Raw genomic sequence first — 17,774 nt, 5'->3', positions numbered from 1 at the left:
TCCAGGACGTGTTGGCATTACCAGGTCATTAAGGAGTAGTGTTACCACCTGGATGGACTAGAGGTAGAGGACTGAATCCAGGACGTGTTGGCATTACCAGGTCATTAAGGAGTAGTGTTACCACCTGGATGGACTAGAGGTAGAGGACTGAATCCAGGACGTGTTGGCATTACCAGGTCATTAAGGAGTAGTGTTGCCACCTGGATGGACTAGAGGTAGAGGACTGAATCCAGGACGTGTTGGCATTACCAGGTCATTAAGGAGTAGTGTTACCACCTGGATGGACTAGAGGTAGAGGACTGAATCCAGGACGTGTTGTCATTACCAGGTCATTCATTAAGGAGTAGTGTTACCACCTGGATGGACTAGAGGTAGAGGACTGAATCCAGGACGTGTTGTCATTACCAGGTCATTCATTAAGGAGTAGTGTTGCCACCTGGATGGACTAGAGGTAGAGGACTGAATCCAGGACGTGTTGTCATTACCAGGTCATTAAGGGGTAGTGTTACCACCTGGATGGACTAGAGGTAGAGGACTGAATCCAGGACGTGTTGGCATTACCAGGTCATTCATTAAGGAGTAGTGTTACCACCTGGATGGACTAGAGGTAGAGGACTGAATCCAGGACGTGTTGTCATTACCAGGTCATTAAGGAGTAGTGTTACCACCTGGATGGACTAGAGGTAGAGGACTGAATCCAGGACGTGTTGGCATTACCAGGTCATTAAGGAGTAGTGTTACCACCTGGATGGACTAGAGGTAGAGGACTGAATCCAGGACGTGTTGGCATTACCAGGTCATTAAGGAGTAGTGTTGCCACCTGGATGGACTAGAGGTAGAGGACTGAATCCAGGACGTGTTGGCATTACCAGGTCATTAAGGAGTAGTGTTACCACCTGGATGGACTAGAGGTAGAGGACTGAATCCAGGACGTGTTGTCATTACCAGGTCATTAAGGAGTAGTGTTACCACCTGGATGGACTAGAGGTAGAGGACTGAATCCAGGACGTGTTGGCATTACCAGGTCATTAAGGAGTAGTGTTACCACCTGGATGGACTAGAGGTAGAGGACTGAATCCAGGACGTGTTGTCATTACCAGGTCATTAAGGAGTAGTGTTGCCACCTGGATGGACTAGAGGTAGAGGACTGAATCCAGGACGTGTTGTCATTACCAGGTCATTAAGGAGTAGTGTTACCACCTGGATGGACTAGAGGTAGAGGACTGAATCCAGGACGTGTTGTCATTACCAGGTCATTAAGGAGTAGTGTTACCACCTGGATGGACTAGAGGTAGAGGACTGAATCCAGGACGTGTTGTCATTACCAGGTCATTAAGGAGTAGTGTTACCACCTGGATGGACTAGAGGTAGAGGACTGAATCCAGGACGTGTTGGCATTACCAGGTCATTAAGGAGTAGTGTTACCACCTGGATGAACTAGAGGTAGAGGACTGAATCCAGGACGTGTTGTCATTACCAGGTCATTCATTAAGGAGTAGTGTTACCACCTGGATGGACTAGAGGTAGAGGACTGAATCCAGGACGTGTTGTCATTACCAGGTCATTAAGGAGTAGTGTTACCACCTGGATGGACTAGAGGTAGAGGACTGAATCCAGGACGTGTTGTCATTACCAGGTCATTAAGGAGTAGTGTTGCCACCTGGATGGACTAGAGGTAGAGGACTGAATCCAGGACGTGTTGGCATTACCAGGTCATTAAGGAGTAGTGTTACCACCTGGATGGACTAGAGGTAGAGGACTGAATCCAGGACGTGTTGTCATTACCAGGTCATTCATTAAGGAGTAGTGTTACCATCTGGATGGACTAGAGGTAGAGGACTGAATCCAGGACGTGTTGTCATTACCAGGTCATTCATTAAGGAGTAGTGTTACCACCTGGATGGACTAGAGGTAGAGGACTGAATCCAGGACGTGTTGTCATTACCAGGTCATTAAGGAGTAGTGTTGCCATCTGGATGGACTAGAGGTAGAGGACTGAATCCAGGACGTGTTGGCATTACCAGGTCATTAAGGAGTAGTGTTACCACCTGGATGGACTAGAGGTAGAGGACTGAATCCAGGACGTGTTGGCATTACCAGGTCATTAAGGAGTAGTGTTACCACCTGGATGGACTAGAGGTAGAGGACTGAATCCAGGACGTGTTGTCATTACCAGGTCATTAAGGAGTAGTGTTACCACCTGGATGGACTAGAGGTAGAGGACTGAATCCAGGACGTGTTGGCATTACCAGGTCATTAAGGAGTAGTGTTACCACCTGGATGGACTAGAGGTAGAGGACTGAATCCAGGACGTGTTGGCATTACCAGGTCATTAAGGAGTAGTGTTACCACCTGGATGGACTAGAGGTAGAGGACTGAATCCAGGACGTGTTGGCATTACCAGGTCATTAAGGAGTAGTGTTGCCACCTGGATGGACTAGAGGTAGAGGACTGAATCCAGGACGTGTTGGCATTACCAGGTCATTAAGGAGTAGTGTTACCACCTGGATGGACTAGAGGTAGAGGACTGAATCCAGGACGTGTTGTCATTACCAGGTCATTCATTAAGGAGTAGTGTTGCCACCTGGATGGACTAGAGGTAGAGGACTGAATCCAGGACGTGTTGGCATTACCAGGTCATTAAGGAGTAGTGTTGCCACCTGGATGGACTAGAGGTAGAGGACTGAATCCAGGACGTGTTGTCATTACCAGGTCATTAAGGAGTAGTGTTACCACCTGGATGGACTAGAGGTAGAGGACTGAATCCAGGACGTGTTGTCATTACCAGGTCATTCATTAAGGAGTAGTGTTGCCACCTGGATGGACTAGAGGTAGAGGACTGAATCCAGGACGTGTTGTCATTACCAGGTCATTAAGGGGTAGTGTTACCACCTGGATGGACTAGAGGTAGAGGACTGAATCCAGGACGTGTTGGCATTACCAGGTCATTCATTAAGGAGTAGTGTTACCACCTGGATGGACTAGAGGTAGAGGACTGAATCCAGGACGTGTTGTCATTACCAGGTCATTAAGGAGTAGTGTTACCACCTGGATGGACTAGAGGTAGAGGACTGAATCCAGGACGTGTTGGCATTACCAGGTCATTAAGGAGTAGTGTTACCACCTGGATGGACTAGAGGTAGAGGACTGAATCCAGGACGTGTTGGCATTACCAGGTCATTAAGGAGTAGTGTTGCCACCTGGATGGACTAGAGGTAGAGGACTGAATCCAGGACGTGTTGGCATTACCAGGTCATTAAGGAGTAGTGTTACCACCTGGATGGACTAGAGGTAGAGGACTGAATCCAGGACGTGTTGTCATTACCAGGTCATTAAGGAGTAGTGTTACCACCTGGATGGACTAGAGGTAGAGGACTGAATCCAGGACGTGTTGGCATTACCAGGTCATTAAGGAGTAGTGTTACCACCTGGATGGACTAGAGGTAGAGGACTGAATCCAGGACGTGTTGTCATTACCAGGTCATTAAGGAGTAGTGTTGCCACCTGGATGGACTAGAGGTAGAGGACTGAATCCAGGACGTGTTGTCATTACCAGGTCATTAAGGAGTAGTGTTACCACCTGGATGGACTAGAGGTAGAGGACTGAATCCAGGACGTGTTGTCATTACCAGGTCATTAAGGAGTAGTGTTACCACCTGGATGGACTAGAGGTAGAGGACTGAATCCAGGACGTGTTGTCATTACCAGGTCATTAAGGAGTAGTGTTACCACCTGGATGGACTAGAGGTAGAGGACTGAATCCAGGACGTGTTGGCATTACCAGGTCATTAAGGAGTAGTGTTACCACCTGGATGAACTAGAGGTAGAGGACTGAATCCAGGACGTGTTGTCATTACCAGGTCATTCATTAAGGAGTAGTGTTACCACCTGGATGGACTAGAGGTAGAGGACTGAATCCAGGACGTGTTGTCATTACCAGGTCATTAAGGAGTAGTGTTACCACCTGGATGGACTAGAGGTAGAGGACTGAATCCAGGACGTGTTGTCATTACCAGGTCATTAAGGAGTAGTGTTGCCACCTGGATGGACTAGAGGTAGAGGACTGAATCCAGGACGTGTTGGCATTACCAGGTCATTAAGGAGTAGTGTTACCACCTGGATGGACTAGAGGTAGAGGACTGAATCCAGGACGTGTTGTCATTACCAGGTCATTCATTAAGGAGTAGTGTTACCATCTGGATGGACTAGAGGTAGAGGACTGAATCCAGGACGTGTTGTCATTACCAGGTCATTCATTAAGGAGTAGTGTTACCACCTGGATGGACTAGAGGTAGAGGACTGAATCCAGGACGTGTTGTCATTACCAGGTCATTAAGGAGTAGTGTTGCCATCTGGATGGACTAGAGGTAGAGGACTGAATCCAGGACGTGTTGGCATTACCAGGTCATTCATTAAGGAGTAGTGTTACCACCTGGATGGACTAGAGGTAGAGGACTGAATCCAGGACGTGTTGTCATTACCAGGTCATTAAGGAGTAGTGTTGCCACCTGGATGGACTAGAGGTAGAGGACTGAATCCAGGACGTGTTGGCATTACCAGGTCATTCATTAAGGAGTAGTGTTACCACCTGGATGGACTAGAGGTAGAGGACTGAATCCAGGACGTGTTGTCATTACCAGGTCATTAAGGAGTAGTGTTACCACCTGGATGGACTAGAGGTAGAGGACTGAATCCAGGACGTGTTGGCATTACCAGGTCATTAAGGAGTAGTGTTACCACCTGGATGGACTAGAGGTAGAGGACTGAATCCAGGACGTGTTGTCATTACCAGGTCATTAAGGAGTAGTGTTGCCACCTGGATGGACTAGAGGTAGAGGACTGAATCCAGGACGTGTTGGCATTACCAGGTCATTAAGGAGTAGTGTTACCACCTGGATGGACTAGAGGTAGAGGACTGAATCCAGGACGTGTTGTCATTACCAGGTCATTAAGGAGTAGTGTTACCACCTGGATGGACTAGAGGTAGAGGACTGAATACAGGACGTGTTGTCATTACCAGGTCATTAAGGAGTAGTGTTACCACCTGGATGGACTAGAGGTAGAGGACTGAATCCAGGACGTGTTGTCATTACCAGGTCATTAAGGAGTAGTGTTACCACCTGGATGGACTAGAGGTAGAGGACTGAATCCAGGACGTGTTGGCATTACCAGGTCATTAAGGAGTAGTGTTACCACCTGGATGGACTAGAGGTAGAGGACTGAATCCAGGACGTGTTGGCATTACCAGGTCATTAAGGAGTAGTGTTACCACCTGGATGGACTAGAGGTAGAGGACTGAATCCAGGACGTGTTGGCATTACCAGGTCATTAAGGAGTAGTGTTGCCACCTGGATGGACTAGAGGTAGAGGACTGAATCCAGGACGTGTTGTCATTACCAGGTCATTAAGGAGTAGTGTTACCACCTGGATGGACTAGAGGTAGAGGACTGAATCCAGGACGTGTTGTCATTACCAGGTCATTAAGGAGTAGTGTTACCACCTGGATGGACTAGAGGTAGAGGACTGAATCCAGGACGTGTTGGCATTACCAGGTCATTAAGGAGTAGTGTTACCACCTGGATGGACTAGAGGTAGAGGACTGAATCCAGGACATGTTGGCATTACCAGGTCATTAAGGAGTAGTGTTGCCACCTGGATGGACTAGAGGTAGAGGACTGAATCCAGGACGTGTTGTCATTACCAGGTCATTAAGGAGTAGTGTTACCACCTGGATGGACTAGAGGTAGAGGACTGAATCCAGGACGTGTTGTCATTACCAGGTCATTCATTAAGGAGTAGTGTTGCCACCTGGATGGACTAGAGGTAGAGGACTGAATCCAGGACGTGTTGTCATTACCAGGTCATTAAGGGGTAGTGTTACCACCTGGATGGACTAGAGGTAGAGGACTGAATCCAGGACGTGTTGGCATTACCAGGTCATTCATTAAGGAGTAGTGTTACCACCTGGATGGACTAGAGGTAGAGGACTGAATCCAGGACGTGTTGGCATTACCAGGTCATTAAGGAGTAGTGTTACCACCTGGATGGACTAGAGGTAGAGGACTGAATCCAGGACGTGTTGTCATTACCAGGTCATTAAGGAGTAGTGTTACCACCTGGATGGACTAGAGGTAGAGGACTGAATCCAGGACGTGTTGTCATTACCAGGTCATTAAGGAGTAGTGTTACCACCTGGATGGACTAGAGGTAGAGGACTGAATCCAGGACGTGTTGTCATTACCAGGTCATTAAGGAGTAGTGTTACCACCTGGATGGACTAGAGGTAGAGGACTGAATCCAGGACGTGTTGGCATTACCAGGTCATTAAGGAGTAGTGTTACCACCTGGATGGACTAGAGGTAGAGGACTGAATCCAGGACGTGTTGTCATTACCAGGTCATTCATTAAGGAGTAGTGTTACCACCTGGATGGACTAGAGGTAGAGGACTGAATCCAGGACGTGTTGTCATTACCAGGTCATTAAGGAGTAGTGTTACCACCTGGATGGACTAGAGGTAGAGGACTGAATCCAGGACGTGTTGGCATTACCAGGTCATTAAGGAGTAGTGTTGCCACCTGGATGGACTAGAGGTAGAGGACTGAATCCAGGACGTGTTGTCATTACCAGGTCATTCATTAAGGAGTAGTGTTGCCACCTGGATGGACTAGAGGTAGAGGACTGAATCCAGGACGTGTTGTCATTACCAGGTCATTAAGGAGTAGTGTTACCACCTGGATGGACTAGAGGTAGAGGACTGAATCCAGGACGTGTTGTCATTACCAGGTCATTAAGGAGTAGTGTTACCACCTGGATGGACTAGAGGTAGAGGACTGAATCCAGGACGTGTTGGCATTACCAGGTCATTAAGGAGTAGTGTTACCACCTGGATGGACTAGAGGTAGAGGACTGAATCCAGGACGTGTTGTCATTACCAGGTCATTCATTAAGGAGTAGTGTTGCCACCTGGATGGACTAGAGGTAGAGGACTGAATCCAGGACGTGTTGGCATTACCAGGTCATTAAGGAGTAGTGTTGCCACCTGGATGGACTAGAGGTAGAGGACTGAATCCAGGACGTGTTGTCATTACCAGGTCATTAAGGAGTAGTGTTACCACCTGGATGGACTAGAGGTAGAGGACTGAATCCAGGACGTGTTGGCATTACCAGGTCATTAAGGAGTAGTGTTACCACCTGGCTGGACTAGAGGTAGAGGACTGAATCCAGGACGTGTTGGCATTACCAGGTCATTCATTAAGGAGTAGTGTTACCACCTGGTTGGACTAGAGGTAGAGGACTGAATCCAGGACGTGTTGGCATTACCAGGTCATTAAGGAGTAGTGTTACCACCTGGATGGACTAGAGGTAGAGGACTGAATCCAGGACGTGTTGGCATTACCAGGTCATTAAGGAGTAGTGTTACCACCTGGATGGACTAGAGGTAGAGGACTGAATCCAGGACGTGTTGGCATTACCAGGTCATTCATTAAGGAGTAGTGTTACCACCTGGATGGACTAGAGGTAGAGGACTGAATCCAGGACGTGTTGTCATTACCAGGTCATTAAGGAGTAGTGTTACCACCTGGATGGACTAGAGGTAGAGGACTGAATCCAGGACGTGTTGTCATTACCAGGTCATTCATTAAGGAGTAGTGTTACCACCTGGATGGACTAGAGGTAGAGGACTGAATCCAGGACGTGTTGTCATTACCAGGTCATTAAGGAGTAGTGTTGCCACCTGGATGGACTAGAGGTAGAGGACTGAATCCAGGACGTGTTGTCATTACCAGGTCATTAAGGAGTAGTGTTACCACCTGGATGGACTAGAGGTAGAGGACTGAATCCAGGACGTGTTGTCATTACCAGGTCATTCATTAAGGAGTAGTGTTACCACCTGGATGGACTAGAGGTAGAGGACTGAATCCAGGACGTGTTGTCATTACCAGGTCATTAAGGAGTAGTGTTACCACCTGGATGGACTAGAGGTAGAGGACTGAATCCAGGACGTGTTGGCATTACCAGGTCATTAAGGAGTAGTGTTACCACCTGGATGGACTAGAGGTAGAGGACTGAATCCAGGACGTGTTGTCATTACCAGGTCATTAAGGAGTAGTGTTACCACCTGGATGGACTAGAGGTAGAGGACTGAATCCAGGACGTGTTGTCATTACCAGGTCATTAAGGAGTAGTGTTACCACCTGGATGGACTAGAGGTAGAGGACTGAATCCAGGACGTGTTGTCATTACCAGGTCATTAAGGAGTAGTGTTACCACCTGGATGGACTAGAGGTAGAGGACTGAATCCAGGACGTGTTGGCATTACCAGGTCATTAAGGAGTAGTGTTACCACCTGGATGGACTAGAGGTAGAGGACTGAATCCAGGACGTGTTGTCATTACCAGGTCATTAAGGAGTAGTGTTACCACCTGGATGGACTAGAGGTAGAGGACTGAATCCAGGACGTGTTGTCATTACCAGGTCATTAAGGAGTAGTGTTACCACCTGGATGGACTAGAGGTAGAGGACTGAATCCAGGACGTGTTGTCATTACCAGGTCATTAAGGAGTAGTGTTACCACCTGGATGGACTAGAGGTAGAGGACTGAATCCAGGACGTGTTGTCATTACCAGGTCATTAAGGAGTAGTGTTACCACCTGGATGGACTAGAGGTAGAGGACTGAATCCAGGACGTGTTGGCATTACCAGGTCATTCATTAAGGAGTAGTGTTACCACCTGGATGGACTAGAGGTAGAGGACTGAATCCAGGACGTGTTGTCATTACCAGGTCATTAAGGAGTAGTGTTACCACCTGGATGGACTAGAGGTAGAGGACTGAATCCAGGACGTGTTGTCATTACCAGGTCATTAAGGAGTAGTGTTACCACCTGGATGGACTAGAGGTAGAGGACTGAATCCAGGACGTGTTGGCATTACCAGGTCATTAAGGAGTAGTGTTACCACCTGGATGGACTAGAGGTAGAGGACTGAATCCAGGACGTGTTGTCATTACCAGGTCATTAAGGAGTAGTGTTACCACCTGGATGGACTAGAGGTAGAGGACTGAATCCAGGACGTGTTGTCATTACCAGGTCATTAAGGAGTAGTGTTACCACCTGGATGGACTAGAGGTCGAGGACTGAATCCAGGACGTGTTGTCATTACCAGGTCATTCATTAAGGAGTAGTGTTGCCACCTGGATGGACTAGAGGTAGAGGACTGAATCCAGGACGTGTTGGCATTACCAGGTCATTCATTAAGGAGTAGTGTTACCACCTGGATGGACTAGAGGTAGAGGACTGAATCCAGGACGTGTTGTCATTACCAGGTCATTAAGGAGTAGTGTTACCACCTGGATGGACTAGAGGTAGAGGACTGAATCCAGGACGTGTTGGCATTACCAGGTCATTAAGGAGTTGTGTTGCCACCTGGATGGACTAGAGGTAGAGGACTGAATCCAGGACGTGTTGGCATTACCAGGTCATTAAGGGGTAGTGTTACCACCTGGATGGACTAGAGGTAGAGGACTGAATCCAGGACGTGTTGGCATTACCAGGTCATTCATTAAGGAGTAGTGTTACCACCTGGATGGACTAGAGGTAGAGGACTGAATCCAGGACGTGTTGGCATTACCAGGTCATTAAGGAGTAGTGTTACCACCTGGATGGACTAGAGGTAGAGGACTGAATCCAGGACGTGTTGTCATTACCAGGTCATTAAGGAGTAGTGTTACCACCTGGATGGACTAGAGGTAGAGGACTGAATCCAGGACGTGTTGTCATTACCAGGTCATTAAGGAGTAGTGTTACCACCTGGATGGACTAGAGGTAGAGGACTGAATCCAGGACGTGTTGTCATTACCAGGTCATTAAGGAGTAGTGTTACCACCTGGATGGACTAGAGGTAGAGGACTGAATCCAGGACGTGTTGGCATTACCAGGTCATTAAGGAGTAGTGTTACCACCTGGATGGACTAGAGGTAGAGGACTGAATCCAGGACGTGTTGTCATTACCAGGTCATTAAGGAGTAGTGTTGCCACCTGGATGGACTAGAGGTAGAGGACTGAATCCAGGACGTGTTGTCATTACCAGGTCATTAAGGAGTAGTGTTACCACCTGGATGGACTAGAGGTAGAGGACTGAATCCAGGACGTGTTGTCATTACCAGGTCATTAAGGAGTAGTGTTGCCACCTGGATGGACTAGAGGTAGAGGACTGAATCCAGGACGTGTTGTCATTACCAGGTCATTAAGGAGTAGTGTTACCACCTGGATGGACTAGAGGTAGAGGACTGAATCCAGGACGTGTTGGCATTACCAGGTCATTAAGGAGTAGTGTTACCACCTGGATGGACTAGAGGTAGAGGACTGAATCCAGGACGTGTTGTCATTACCAGGTCATTAAGGAGTAGTGTTACCACCTGGATGGACTAGAGGTAGAGGACTGAATCCAGGACGTGTTGTCATTACCAGGTCATTCATTAAGGAGTAGTGTTACCACCTGGATGGACTAGAGGTAGAGGACTGAATCCAGGACGTGTTGTCATTACCAGGTCATTCATTAAGGAGTAGTGTTACCACCTGGATGGACTAGAGGTAGAGGACTGAATCCAGGACGTGTTGTCATTACCAGGTCATTAAGGAGTAGTGTTACCACCTGGATGGACTAGAGGTAGAGGACTGAATCCAGGACGTGTTGGCATTACCAGGTCATTAAGGAGTAGTGTTGCCACCTGGATGGACTAGAGGTAGAGGACTGAATCCAGGACGTGTTGGCATTACCAGGTCATTAAGGAGTAGTGTTGCCACCTGGATGGACTAGAGGTAGAGGACTGAATCCAGGACGTGTTGGCATTACCAGGTCATTCATTAAGGAGTAGTGTTACCACCTGGATGGACTAGAGGTAGAGGACTGAATCCAGGACGTGTTGTCATTACCAGGTCATTAAGGAGTAGTGTTGCCACCTGGATGGACTAGAGGTAGAGGACTGAATCCAGGACGTGTTGGCATTACCAGGTCATTAAGGAGTAGTGTTACCACCTGGATGGACTAGAGGTAGAGGACTGAATCCAGGACGTGTTGGCATTACCAGGTCATTAAGGAGTAGTGTTACCACCTGGATGGACTAGAGGTAGAGGACTGAATCCAGGACGTGTTGGCATTACCAGGTCATTCATTAAGGAGTAGTGTTACCACCTGGATGGACTAGAGGTAGAGGACTGAATCCAGGACGTGTTGGCATTACCAGGTCATTCATTAAGGAGTAGTGTTACCACCTGGATGGACTAGAGGTAGAGGACTGAATCCAGGACGTGTTGGCATTACCAGGTCATTAAGGAGTAGTGTTACCACCTGGATGGACTAGAGGTAGAGGACTGAATCCAGGACGTGTTGTCATTACCAGGTCATTAAGGAGTAGTGTTACCACCTGGATGGACTAGAGGTAGAGGACTGAATCCAGGACGTGTTGGCATTACCAGGTCATTCATTAAGGAGTAGTGTTGCCACCTGGATGGACTAGAGGTAGAGGACTGAATCCAGGACGTGTTGGCATTACCAGGTCATTAAGGAGTAGTGTTGCCACCTGGATGGACTAGAGGTAGAGGACTGAATCCAGGACGTGTTGTCATTACCAGGTCATTAAGGAGTAGTGTTACCACCTGGATGGACTAGAGGTAGAGGACTGAATCCAGGACGTGTTGTCATTACCAGGTCATTAAGGAGTAGTGTTACCACCTGGATGGACTAGAGGTAGAGGACTGAATCCAGGACGTGTTGGCATTACCAGGTCATTAAGGAGTAGTGTTACCACCTGGATGGACTAGAGGTAGAGGACTGAATCCAGGACGTGTTGGCATTACCAGGTCATTCATTAAGGAGTAGTGTTACCACCTGGATGGACTAGAGGTAGAGGACTGAATCCAGGACGTGTTGGCATTACCAGGTCATTCATTAAGGAGTAGTGTTACCACCTGGATGGACTAGATGTAGAGGACTGAATCCAGGACGTGTTGGCATTACCAGGTCATTAAGGAGTAGTGTTACCACCTGGATGGACTAGAGGTAGAGGACTGAATCCAGGACGTGTTGTCATTACCAGGTCATTAAGGAGTAGTGTTGCCACCTGGATGGACTAGAGGTAGAGGACTGAATCCAGGACGTGTTGTCATTACCAGGTCATTAAGGAGTAGTGTTACCACCTGGATGGACGAGAGGTAGAGGACTGAATCCAGGACGTGTTGGCATTACCAGGTCATTAAGGAGTAGTGTTACCACCTGGATGGACTAGAGGTAGAGGACTGAATCCAGGACGTGTTGGCATTACCAGGTCATTAAGGAGTAGTGTTACCACCTGGATGGACTAGAGGTAGAGGACTGAATCCAGGACGTGTTGGCATTACCAGGTCATTAAGGAGTAGTGTTGCCACCTGGATGGACTAGAGGTAGAGGACTGAATCCAGGACGTGTTGGCATTACCAGGTCATTAAGGAGTAGTGTTGCCACCTGGATGGACTAGAGGTAGAGGACTGAATCCAGGACGTGTTGTCATTACCAGGTCATTAAGGAGTAGTGTTACCACCTGGATGGACTAGAGGTAGAGGACTGAATCCAGGACGTGTTGTCATTACCAGGTCATTAAGGAGTAGTGTTACCACCTGGATGGACTAGAGGTAGAGGACTGAATCCAGGACGTGTTGGCATTACCAGGTCATTAAGGAGTAGTGTTACCACCTGGATGGACTAGAGGTAGAGGACTGAATCCAGGACGTGTTGTCATTACCAGGTCATTAAGGAGTAGTGTTACCACCTGGATGGACTAGAGGTAGAGGACTGAATCCAGGACGTGTTGTCATTACCAGGTCATTCATTAAGGAGTAGTGTTACCACCTGGATGGACTAGAGGTAGAGGACTGAATCCAGGACGTGTTGTCATTACCAGGTCATTCATTAAGGAGTAGTGTTACCACCTGGATGGACTAGAGGTAGAGGACTGAATCCAGGACGTGTTGTCATTACCAGGTCATTCATTAAGGAGTAGTGTTACCACCTGGATGGACTAGAGGTAGAGGACTGAATCCAGGACGTGTTGGCATTACCAGGTCATTCATTAAGGAGTAGTGTTGCCACCTGGATGGACTAGAGGTAGAGGACTGAATCCAGGACGTGTTGTCATTACCAGGTCATTCATTAAGGAGTAGTGTTACCACCTGGATGGACTAGAGGTAGAGGACTGAATCCAGGACGTGTTGTCATTACCAGGTCATTAAGGAGTAGTGTTACCACCTGGATGGACTAGAGGTAGAGGACTGAATCCAGGACGTGTTGTCATTACCAGGTCATTAAGGAGTAGTGTTACCACCTGGATGGACTAGAGGTAGAGGACTGAATCCAGGACGTGTTGGCATTACCAGGTCATTAAGGAGTAGTGTTACCACCTGGATGGACTAGAGGTAGAGGACTGAATCCAGGACGTGTTGTCATTACCAGGTCATTCATTAAGGAGTAGTGTTGCCACCTGGATGGACTAGAGGTAGAGGACTGAATCCAGGACGTGTTGGCATTACCAGGTCATTAAGGAGTAGTGTTACCACCTGGATGGACTAGAGGTAGAGGACTGAATCCAGGACGTGTTGTCATTACCAGGTCATTCATTAAGGAGTAGTGTTACCACCTGGATGGACTAGAGGTAGAGGACTGAATCCAGGACGTGTTGTCATTACCAGGTCATTAAGGAGTAGTGTTACCACCTGGATGGACTAGAGGTAGAGGACTGAATCCAGGACGTGTTGTCATTACCAGGTCATTAAGGAGTAGTGTTACCACCTGGATGGACTAGAGGTAGAGGACTGAATCCAGGACGTGTTGTCATTACCAGGTCATTAAGGAGTAGTGTTACCACCTGGATGGACTAGAGGTAGAGGACTGAATCCAGGACGTGTTGTCATTACCAGGTCATTCATTAAGGAGTAGTGTTACCACCTGGATGGACTAGAGGTAGAGGACTGAATCCAGGACGTGTTGGCATTACCAGGTCATTAAGGAGTAGTGTTACCACCTGGATGGACTAGAGGTAGAGGACTGAATCCAGGACGTGTTGTCATTACCAGGTCATTAAGGAGTAGTGTTGCCACCTGGATGGACTAGAGGTAGAGGACTGAATCCAGGACGTGTTGGCATTACCAGGTCATTAAGGAGTAGTGTTACCACCTGGATGGACTAGAGGTAGAGGACTGAATCCAGGACGTGTTGGCATTACCAGGTCATTAAGGGGTAGTGTTACCACCTGGATGGACTAGAGGTAGAGGACTGAATCCAGGACGTGTTGTCATTACCAGGTCATTAAGGAGTAGTGTTACCACCTGGATGGACTAGAGGTAGTTTCTTATAATAGTCATTGAGGCTCCGTTGTCTGTAACCTGTGGTCGGACTGAATCCAACGGGCCTCACTGTCAAATCCACGAAGGGAAGAGAACAAGTGCACTCTGGGAGTTAAGGACAGAGGACTTGGGGGGGACAGAGGAGATTGAGCCCGAAGTGACCACCAGCGCCTTCCTGTGGACAATGTCATGAATTGCAACCTGTGATGTGGATAAATACATTTAAAAGACACTTTCTGGTCTGAAACGACGTGTGTGTGTGTAGAGTGTGTGTGTGTGTGTGTGTGTGTGTGTGTGTGTGAGCTCCTCCTCTGCTGTGGAGAGAGAAGTTGTTTTCAGGTCCTCATGTTCTCAGAGTCTCTGGTTCACTCCCAAATGGCACCCTATTCCCTACATAGTGCACTACTTTAGACCAGAGCCCTATGGCACCCTATTCCCTACATAGTGCAATACTTTAGACCAGAGCCCTATAGCACCCTATTCCCTACATAGTGCACTACTTTAGACCAGAGCCCTATAGCACCCTATTCCCTACATAGTGCACTACTTTAGACCAGGGTTGATAAGGAATAGGGTGTATAGGTCTCGCTCTCTCTCTCTGTCCCTACTAGATAACAGGACTTTACCTTAACGCCAACAACGATGAGACAACCTATAGGGAGGAGGTCAGAGACCTGGTGGTGCCAGGAGAACAACCTCTCCCTCAACGATGAGACAGCCTATAGGGAGGAGGTCAGAGACCTGGTGGTACCAGGATAACAACCTCTCCCTCAACGATGAGACGGCCTACAGGGAGGAGGTCAGAGACCTGGTGGTACCAGGACAACAACCTCTCCCTCAACGATGAGACAGCCTATAGGGAGGAGGTCAGAGACCTGGCCGTGTGGTGCCAGGACAACAACCTCTCCCTTAACGTGATCAAGACTAAGGGGATGATTGTGGACGACAGGAAAAGGAGGACCGAGCACGCCCCCATTCTCATCGACGGGGCTGCAGTGGAGCAGGTTGAGAGCTTCAAGTTCCTTGGCGTCCACATCAACAACAAACTAGAATGGTCCAAAACACACCAAGACAGTCGTGAAGAGGGCACGACAGAACCTTTTCCCCCTCAGGAGACTGAAAAGATTTGCCATGGGTCCCCAGATCCTCAAAAGGTTCTACAGCTGCACCATCGAGAGCATCCTGACCGGTTGCATCACTGCCTGGTACGGCAACTGCTCAGCCTCCGACCTCAAGGCACTATAGAGGGTAGTACGTACGGCCCAGTACATCACTGGGGCCAAGCTTCCTGCCATTCAAGACCTCTATACCAGGCGGTGTCAGAGGAAGGCACTAAAGATGGTCAAAGACTCCAGCCAGCCTAGTCATAGACTGTTCTCTCTGCTATCGCACGGCAAGCAGTACCGGAGTCTAGGACCAAGAGGCTTCTAAACAGCTTCTACCCCCGAGCCATAAGACTCCTGAACAGCTAATCAAATGGCTACCCAGACTATTTGCATTGACCCCCACTACCCCTCTTCAATGCTGCTGCTACTCTCTTGTTGTTGTTATCTATGCATAGTCACTTTAATAACTCTACCTACATGTACATATTACCTCAACTAACCGGGGCCTCTGCACATTGATTCTGTACTGGTACCCCCTGTATATAGCCTCCACATTGACTCTGTACTGGTACCCCCTGTATATAGCCTCCACATTGACTCTGTACCGTAATACCCTGTATATAGCCTCCACATTGACTCTGTACCGTAACACCCTGTATATAGCCTCCACATTGACTCTGTACCGGTACCCCCTGTATATAGCCTCCACATTGACTCTGTACCGTAATACCCTGTATATAGCCTCCACATTGACTCTGTACCGTAATACCCTGTATATAGCCTCCACATTGACTCTGTACCGTAATACCCTGTATATAGCCTCCACATTGACTCTGTACCGTAACACCCTGTATATAGCCTCCACATTGACTCTGTACCGTAATACCCTGTATATAGCCTCCACATTGACTCTGTACCGTAATACCCTGTATATAGCCTCCACATTGACTCTGTATCGTAATACCCTGTATATAGCCTCCACATTGACTCTGTACCGTAATACCCTGTATATAGCCTCCACATTGACTCTGTACCGTAACACCCTGTATATAGCCTCCACATTGACTCTGTACTGGTACCCCCTGTATATAGTCTCCACATTGACTCTGTACCGTAACACCCTGTATATAGCCTCCACATTGACTCTGTACCGTAATACCCTGTATATAGCCTCCACATTGACTCTGTACCGTAATACCCTGTATATAGCCTCCACATTGACTCTGTACCGTAACACCCTGTATATAGCCTCCACATTGACTCTGTACCGTAATACCCTGTATATAGCCTCCACATTGACTCTGTACCCGGTATAGCCTCCACATTGACTCTGTACCGGTACCCCCTGTATATAGCCTCCACATTGACTCTGTACCGGTACCCCCTGTATATAGCCTCCACATTTACTATGTATCGATACCCCCTGTATATAGCCTCCACATTGACTCTGTACCCGGTACTCCCTGTATATAGCCTCCACATTGACTCTGTACTGGTACCCCCTGTATATAGCCTCCACATTGACTCTGTACCGGTACCCCCTGTATATAGCCTCCACATTGACTCTGTACCGGTACCCCCTGTATATAGCCTCCACATTGACTCTGTACCGGTACCCCCTGTATATAGCCTCCACATTGACTCTGTACCGGTACCCCCTGTATATAGCCTCCACATTGACTCTGTACCGGTACCCCCTGTATATAGCCTCCACATTGACTCCACAATCAGCATTTCACTGTGAGGTCTACTACACCTGTTGTATTCAGCATTTCACTGTAAGGTCTACTACACCTGTTGTATTCAGCATTTCACTGTGAGGTATACTACACCTGTTGTATTCAGCATTTCACTGTGAGGTCTACTACACCTGTTGTATTCAGCATTTCACTGTGAGGTCTACTACACCTGTTGTATTCAGCATTTCACTGTGAGGTCTACTACACCTGTTGTATTCAGCATTTCACTGTGAGGTCTACTACACCTGTTGTATTCAGCATTTCACTGTGAGGTCTACTACACCTGTTGTATTCAGCATTTCACTGTCAGGTCTACTACACCTGTTGTATTCAGCATTTCACTGTCAGGTCCACTACACCTGTTGTATTCAGCATTTCACTGTCAGGTCCACTACACCTGTTGTATTCAGCATTTCACTGTCAGGTCTACTACACCTGTTGTATTCAGCATTTCACTGTGAGGTCTACTACACCTGTTGTATTCAGCATTTCACTGTGAGGTCTACTACACCTGTTGTATTCAGCATTTCACTGTAAGGTCTACTACACCTGTTG

This window comes from Oncorhynchus mykiss, chromosome 10 (genome assembly GCF_013265735.2).
Source record: "Oncorhynchus mykiss isolate Arlee chromosome 10, USDA_OmykA_1.1, whole genome shotgun sequence".
Classification (NCBI taxonomy): Eukaryota; Metazoa; Chordata; class Actinopteri; order Salmoniformes; family Salmonidae; genus Oncorhynchus; species Oncorhynchus mykiss.
The sequence above is the reverse complement of the archived record's forward strand: the minus strand, read 5'-3'. Positions refer to the sequence as shown.